Here is an 8,941-nt window from a genome sequence, read left to right on the forward strand (position 1 = left end):
AAAGCCCAAATTTTATGCATAGAAATTTAAAGTGATTCTTGAATTTTTTTGAGGGCTCATCTAACCACATTTGATGGTTAGACATCTTCTCTTGTGTTAAGTGCATCTTTAATTGAAAAGCAAATTGTCATGTTCCATAAGGTAACTAAGATACTTGATGTTTCCAAATGTGGTCCACTGATCTTTCAAACTCTAGGGCTGCTCACTGAAATCAAAGAACTAAAGGTAGAATCATGCAAAAGATATCAACCCCATGCTTAACGTTTTTAAGATTATTTACTTTCTTAAAATGACAATACAACCAAAAAAACTTCCCAATTGATTATAATCAATACCAATAGGATTCTGAGAAAATAATTTTTTTAATTGTAGAAATTAGAGGAAAAAAATTTAAAGAGCAGAGGGCCACTTTATGTGAAGTGATAAGCTTTGAATACACAACTTGCACAAGTTGAAAAGAAAACACAAATAGTTGCCTTTGGTAGTCACTCAGCCAAAGTTTCAATGAAACTGTAAATGTGAGTTATTCCACAATTTCAACACATCGTGATAGTTGATGATTCAACTAATAACTGATCCCAGGGAGAGGCTCTCAAACCACAGGTTTCATCCCATTCACTTCAGAGTGTATAAAATAGCTGGGATATTCCAGAGCCAGTCACCTCCATTTCTTATAACACCATCCCAGAGAAGGAACGGACTGGGAAGTTTGAGGTAAGAGAGATCTTAAGTATCATGGATTTTAATATATCAAGATATATTATATACCTTTATATATGTTATCTAGAGAGATAGACATATCCAGTAAACTGTCAAAATTAAAATTATTGAGACTGTCATGTAATGGTTGCTTAAATCTGTAATCTTTAAGTGATTAGACAATCATCTAGTGTATACCTATTTATAAGACTCTTTCTTAAAATCATCACCCAGCTATCGTAAGTACATATTTTAGAATGGCCATAAAGAAATCTTTATGGGGGCTGGAGTGCTGGTGGCACACTGTTACTGCTACAAGAGCCTAAGGCTCATCGATTTATGAGCTTAAGTCAGTAAATGAAAGGAACATGCACTACCACATACTCTCTAGAGTATGAACATGTGACTATTTGTGGCCTCCTGTTTTTCTTTAAAATTTTCTGTATTTACATTCCATTCTATAAAATATCATGTTGACTTTAAAATATCATGTTGACTTTAATGTAAAAATTACTTGGATTTTCCTATAAATCCTTAAATGAAATTGATGCTCCAGGAAGATGCATCTAATTTATTCAGAGACATTGGATGTGTTCCCCAGCATACAGCTATATACTGCTATGGGTACTACAGTTTGAGAAGTAGAAAAATAAGAGGTGATAGTTGGTAATTACGCTGAGTCCTGTCTATAAGACAAGATCTGAAAGAGTCTATGATGTGCTTCACCTGTTTGCTTCAGGTGGTTTTAAATCATCCTTGAATTAATATTTGTAATACCCCTTTGAGATAGGTTCACTTGAATTCTACTGTCTCCAAAAATCTTTCCTTGATTTCTCTGTTTTCTTCTATATTTGATATTGTTAGTCATGTCCAACTCTTTTGCGACACCATGGACTATGACCTGCCAGGCTTTTCTGTCCATATAACTCTCCAGGCAAGAATACTGGAGTGGGTAGCTATTCCTTTCTCCAGGGGATCTTCCAGACCCAAGAGCTGAACCCAAGTTTCTTGCATTGCAAGAAAATTCTTTACCATCTGAGCCACCAGGGAAGCCCTAAATTGCTTATCCCCACACTAAGTCTCTGTATAGCCCAAGGCTGTATTTCCTTCCAGCAGCTACTCTTATTAGCATGTACAGAGAAGTATTACTCTTAAATAATATGTGAATATTTGTTTTTTAAAAACTTGATGTAACATCAAAATTGCAAAACACCTTAGATTCTACCTAAAAAAAATAATGGTCTCCAAATAGGTTGATGCTGTAAGAGCTATTAGTAACATAATATGTGCTACAACTAGATCTACTGAATTTGTGTTGACATTTGGTCTTTCTATTACTTCTAGATTACATCTGAATAAAATGAAAGTTCTCCTTCTGCTCACAGCCATCTTGGCAATAACCATTGGTTTCCCGGTGAGTAGTTCCGTATTTCAGAGTATTTATGGGTTGTTGTTGGTTTTTTGGTTGTTCTTGCTGTGGTTATTGTTCTAATTCATGAATCCTAGGAAATGTTTCTACTTTAAGCATGTCTAATATCTGGTTTTTTTACATTATATTCTATGCAGTTTTATAAATCATATACTGTTTCATGTATAGTTTAATTCTACATAGTCTTGATGAAGTGGTGAATTTTTTTGAGGTGTTTAGAATAAATAATAACATTTTTCAGAAAAATAATTCTTAGAATATTTTCTGGAAGCTCAAATCCTAAATTAAACAAATGGCTACTATGAAACAATACTGAGTAGTGGATAGTTAAACTATTTCCTTCATACATATGTATGTTTCTCAGTTTGTGTGTTTTATTATCATGAGTTGAATTAACTTCACTGTTTAATCTTTAGGTCTCTCAAGACACGGAAGAAGAAGCACGAAGTGTAAGTTACATTTTGTTGTTTAACATGTGTGATTTTCATGTGAAATATCCATAACTGTGTTAAAGATGTTCCTTTATTCAAACTTCTCAAACTCCAGAGAAATCCTTACAGAGTTTGGGTATTAGACTCAACAGAGATTCAGCCTCCAGGGATATGACCTTTGCTTGTTACAAAGAGAATTATCTCAGCATCTCACATAACAGTGGGTCCAAACTGAAACTTGAATCACTCAATGATGAATTGTATTATAACACATCTTTTACTAAAACTAGCCCAATAAGTGTTGATACTCGCTCATCCCTCTATTCCACTTTAACTCTACAAAACCCAGTCCAGAAGAGATAATAAAAATGATAATATAAAAATTTGAGAATTAGGGAATTTGGGCCTTCTTTGATGGCCCCACCAGTGGAAAATTCACTAACAGCTTATATTGGTCTAAACAGTTAATTAAAAAATGTTTAAGAAAAAGAAAATAAAATTTTAAACAGGAAGCTCTTGTTTAGGAATTTGTTTATACTCAGATTAATCTTATTATTTCCTGTATGGATGTTGGAGTTGGACTATAAAGAAAGCTAAGTGCTGAAAAATTGATGCTTTTGAACTGTGGTGTTGGAGAAGACTCTTGAGAATCCCTTGGACTGCAAGGAGATTCAACCAGTCCATCCTAAAGGAGATCAGTCCTGAGTGTTCATTGGAAGGACTGATGTTGACGCTGAGACTCCAATACTTTGGCCACCTGATGCGAAGAGCTGACTCATTTGAAAAGACCCTGATGCTGGCAAAGATTGAGGGCAGGAGGATAAGGGGATGACAGAGGATGAGATGGTTGATGGCATCACCAACCCAATGGACATGAGTTTGGGTAAACTCCAGGAGTTGGTGATGGACAAGGAGGCCTGGTGTGCTGCAGTTCATGGGGTCGCAAAGAGTTGGACATGACTGAGCAACTGAACTGAACTGAATCTTATTATCTTAAAGCAAGCATGATTGAGGCCAAAACTATAGAGAATTAAGGATACAGAAGTTGATAAGAATATGGATGGACAGTAGAGAGGAAAAGAAGGAAGAAAGAAATGAAATAGAGGAGATTGTATCTTTGGGTAAGGACCCTATATAAAGGCAAAGAGAAAAAAATTGATATCTCCTCCTCACTACCCTCCCCTTGATCTTGCACTTACAGAAGCAATTACCAGGAAAATCATCAGGCTATGAGTAGAAAGGTACAAGAACATGGTTATCTCTAAGTGATTTCCTACATTTTTCTAAAATGATGCAAATTAATCAAATCCCTGTTCATAGTAAACACAGAAAAGGTAAATATCTCAGAGATTCTAAAGCCTCTACTTAAAAATGAAGATCTGTATGTTCATTCAATTTCTTTCTCTCAACAGGTCAGTGGGAGTGATGAACTATCTTCACAGTTCTTTTTTCCTCCTTACCAATATCCACGCAGCCATTATTCACGATTCCTCTGTCCATGGTGGGCCTATTTTTATCCTCCCATTCCAGTACCTGCATCTGTCTCTGCAACTACTCCTCTTAATGAGAAGTAAATAAGAAAGAGAAGTCCCAGTGCAATTTAAGATGAAATAAGTGGTAAGTATGCAGAATACAAAACATGTGGGATTTTGAGGGGGTTTTTGTTGTTGTTTTCTAGCTGTGTGACAAGGAGGATCCTATTTCCTTGACCAGGGATCAAACCCACATTCCCTACATTGGCAGCTCCAAGTCTTAATTACTGGATAGCCAGGGAAGCCCCCAGTATGTGTCTTTTTTTGTTTTTGTTTCTTTTTGGAAGATAATTGCTTTACAATACTGTGCTGGTTTCTGCCATATATTAACATGAATCAGCCACAGGCATACACATGACCCCTCCTTCTTGAACCTCCCTCCCGTCTCCCACCCCATCCACCCTTCCAGGTGGTCACACAGCACGGGACTGAGCTCTTTGTGTCACACAGCAAATTCCCACTGGCTATCTATTTTACATATGGTAATATGAATGGATTCAGAAATTGTGGTACACATATACAATGGAATATTACTCGGCTTTAAAAAAGAATGCATTTGAGTAAGTCCTAATGAGGTAGATGAACCTAGAGTTCATCCTACAACCTAAAGCCTGTTGTACAGAGTGAAGAAAGTCAGAAAGAGAAAGACAAATATTGTATATTAACACATGTGAATGGAATCTAGAAAGATGGTACAGATGAACCTATGTGCAAGGCAGCAATGGAGATGCAGACATAAAGAACAGATTTGTGGACACAGTGTGGGGAAGAGAGAGTGGGATGAATTGAAACAGCATGGAAACATACACATTACCCAACATGTGTTTTCTTTACTTTGCTGTCTGTAGACTGAAATGCATTATTTCATGGGGAAAAAAAAATGTTGCAATGTTTTCACTTAGCCCCATTAAGTTACAATTTGTCTCTGTGTGTTTGTTAGTCCCTCAGTCATTCTGACTCTTTGCAACCCCACGGACCCTGCCAGGCATCTCTATCCATGTAATTCTCTAGGCAAGAATACTGGGGTAGGTTGCCAGTTCCTTCTCCAGGGGATCTTCCCAAGCCAGGATTCAAACCAGAGTCTCGCACAATGCAGGCAGATTCTTTACCATCTGAGCCACCAGGAAGCCCAGGTTATAACTTATTTCAATCTCCTTCTCTGGTAGAAAGTGTCAGTGTCTCTACTCAGAGGTTGGGTTTCCTTGGTGGCTCAGTGGTAAAGAATTTACCTGCCAAACAGGAGACGCGGTTTTGATTCCTGGGTCAGAAAGATCTCCTGGAGAAGGAAATGGCAACCCACTCCAGTATTCATGCCTGGGAAATCCCATGGACACAGGAGCCTTGCAGGCTACAGTCCATGGGGTAGCCAAAAAGACACACACAACTTAGTGACTAAACACAACTCACAGGTACATATGTGTGCTCTTGTATGATCCAACCTACACGGCAGTTTGAATCCCTCACTTGCTGTGATGCAATAGAAATAATCTTTCTTATGAAAATATTTTTGAAAAATATTTTTAACATTTTCTACTATCATCAACAATGGTGCATTTAAGGGCTGAATCAGAGCACCCAAAGAAGGTAAAGTTTTAATCAAAGTAAAGATCATAATTGATGAACTTGTGGATCTAGGGTCTAAAGTAGACTTCAGCCTATTCCTTAGAAAATCATCCATTGTTCTAATTAGTATCAAAACTCATTTAACTTTTATTTATCACAATGAAATAACATTCTAAAGACTGAATGCTCCACCTGAAATAAAGGTCCCTTTTATCTCATCATCTCAAAAACAAATTGATAGTTTGTTAATTACCAATGAATTGAGGCAATGTAAATGGTACTAAAGATTACATTAGGACCCAGCTGGTGGGGGGCGAGGGGGTAGATCTTTTATCTAATTCCAACCACTAAAAGTCTCTGCTTTCTTTCTTTCATCTACTCTGTCTTGAGCAGAAAGTTTCCCAGCCCTTGAACTAGATATACTTTTGAGCCAATATTTGTAATTAAAAAGCAAAAAGTCTTACACATTCACAAGCACATGACTCACTGAGTTTAATAACTTTATATCTGTGATTTATTTCAGGTCACTGCAAAATTGAACATGAGCCACTTCCTTGAAGAATCAATATTCCTGTTAATCAAAGAAAAATAAATGTGATTGAAGAAGCATATAAGATCATGGTTTCCCATTTTCTAAATCTGCATTGCCAGTAGGAATGCAAAATAAGTTTTAACAGATTAATTTAATATACACTTCCTGATGATAACTATTCCAAGGAAAGTACTGGAGTGGAGGTAACCAGAATTCTCTAGCCCTGGAATTACCTTGACTGAAAGCCTACTCAGTAGCTTATGTTATTGTAGCGTAAGGGAATTAGAGAAGACAAGGTTCCGAAAAGGAAGGAGACCAGCACTTTACAGGAACAGATCACCTTTAATGAGGCAAGAAGAGAAGCAGTCAGATTAGAGAGCTGCTGCACTAAGTCAAGAAGAGAGTAGGTATATATATGCAGAGATACATCGTTTTGAAGGGGTCTGTTTTTCCTCATGATTATTTTTGATTAGTTAGCTTTCTACAACTGGGGTAAGGAATTCCTGAGACCGCCAGAGACTGGGATTAGCTGGGAGCTGAACGTAATCAGTCTTAACGTCCATTCCTTTCTTGGGGGAGAAGGTTCTTTATTCTGTTTAGAATGGTGGGGAGAAGAACCTGGAGGGGAGTTTTAACTCCAGGCTATTGTGTAGCTTTCCTTCAGTTATATAGTTCTACTGCTTGTATTAATGAGACTAGAAGACGATTTAATTTACTTCAAAAACACATTTGATTAATTGAGTCTGAATTACTCAATTACTCATTTTAGTCTGAAATTTATATGCTGTAGCATATTAATCTTGATATGTTGGTAAAGGATATCAAAAACAACCAAATACTCTCTCTAATTTAAAAAAAAAAAAAAGAAAAGGGTAATGGGTGGGTAATCCTAAAAATAGCATTTACATCAAGCGTATAGGTTAGAGTTCTTTTTCAAATCATTCTATCACCAAATCTCCACATAATCTCATTTCAGTAATCACATTTTATGTGGGGGGAAATTGAATATTATGAAAGTCCAATGTCCTTCACAATCATAGCATGTGGCAGAAAAGAAGTAAAAACCAGCATCCAAATCTTGTGCTTTTGTTTTAGCAGCATATTTAGTCAAATAAATTTTGTGTCCAGAACTCCACAATGACAGTGCCAAAGACTAGTTAAGTCCATTTGTTTTCTCTTTATTTCAGGAAGAAATATCAAATTCATGTTAATAAGGGTAACTGCCCCCAGGCTGTCCTATGCTAATAACTCCAGTGCCAAACTGCCACTGGAGTTAGCTTTAAAAACATATAATGACCTTTATTCTGTCTTGCTCAAATGCCTTGTAAGGCTTCTTATTGCCTACAATAAGACTGCAAGGGAATCAGCCAACAGGGGAAATTCAGAGAGACCTCTGCAAGTAGAAACACAAGGATCAGGAAGAAGCACTACTGAATTAATGTCAGTGGTTTTAAATTTTGAAGAGCAAAGAACCGGAGTTACAGAATGGCTTCTTAACACTGACATTACTTAGAATATTAGCCAGGGAGAAGTCTGGCTTCAAATTATAGTATTTTTTAAATGTATAATATTATCCATACAACTGATTATCTGTCATTTATGCATAGTGAAGTGAAAATGAAAGTGTTAGGGTCTCAGTCGTGTCTGACTCCTTGCAACCCCACGGACTGCAGCCCACCAGGTTTCCCTGTCCATGGAATTCTCCAGGCAAGGATATTGGAGTGGGTAGCCATTCCCTTCTGCAGGGGAGCTTTCTGACCCAGGAATTGAACCCCAGTCTCCCTCAATGCAGGCAGATTCTTTACTGTCTGAGTCACCAGGGAAGCCCTCCATGCATTTACGTACATATATATGTGTGTACAACACAACATAATTAGGTAAGCAAACCCCACTCCAACCACAGAATAGAATACAATGAAGGCCATTGCAAAGATCTGTGTGTTTTTCCTCACTGTAAATTTTGCTTATAATTCTTACTTCTTTTCTGCATATGTACTTTTACCATATGCAAGAATTATTAAAAATGACTCATGCTAGTTTTGCTATTTGGAGTTTATAAAAATGTGATCATACACTTTGTAGTCTTCTGAAATTGTGTCTACATTTACCATGCATATAAGGCATTCAAAGTACTGTATTGTTAATTTTGCTGTTTTGAGCTTTATAGAAATGGTATCATACTCAAAAAAAAAAAAAAGAAAGAAAGAAGTCTGTTTCCCCCACATGGCATTCAAGGCCTCTACATACTAACCTCCAGCTTCTTTTCAAATCCCTGCAGCCACCCACCTCTAGCCTCCCTTGCATTCTCCACTGGCACACTAGGCCATCATCATTCCCACCACTGGATGTCACACACAACTGTGCCTTTGCTTATTATGCTCTCTCCTCATGCAATATCCATTCCTCTGTTTCACTGTTTAAATCCAATTTATCTCTCAAGGTCCAAATCCAATATTATGACCTGCCTGAAAATTTTTCTCCTATTTCTCCAAACAGAATGCATCACTTACATTTGACTCTCTTCCACTGCTTTTTCCCCACTTTTTTATGAATTTCTTATAATTTACACTCTAGTAAAATAAATAATTTCTATTTCTGTTTCCTTCTTGAAGAGATTGCAAGTTCCTGTGAGATGGAGGTAGCTGTGCCCTCCTCAGGGTAAAGTGATTGGAGATTCATTCCTTGTGGACTGAAACTCCAAGCTGGGAATAGCAGGACAATTAAGACAGGCTGGGCCCAGCTCAGACCACATATT

The 8,941-nt window shown here is 37.1% G+C and overlaps 1 non-coding gene across 1 annotated transcript; it reads left to right on the forward strand.

The window, feature by feature from the left end:
- The first annotated feature begins 599 nt into the window (after nucleotides 1–599).
- LOC104968904 (uncharacterized) lies at nucleotides 600–6,489 on the forward strand. The gene is made up of 5 exons (XR_009494911.1): nucleotides 600–714; nucleotides 2,044–2,113; nucleotides 2,545–2,577; nucleotides 3,972–4,176; nucleotides 6,178–6,489. It is a non-coding gene; the product is annotated as an uncharacterized protein (transcript).
- Nucleotides 6,490–8,941: the final 2,452 nt, after the last annotated feature.

Source organism: Bos taurus, chromosome 6 (genome assembly GCF_002263795.3).
Source record: "Bos taurus isolate L1 Dominette 01449 registration number 42190680 breed Hereford chromosome 6, ARS-UCD2.0, whole genome shotgun sequence".
Taxonomy (NCBI): Eukaryota; Metazoa; Chordata; class Mammalia; order Artiodactyla; family Bovidae; genus Bos; species Bos taurus.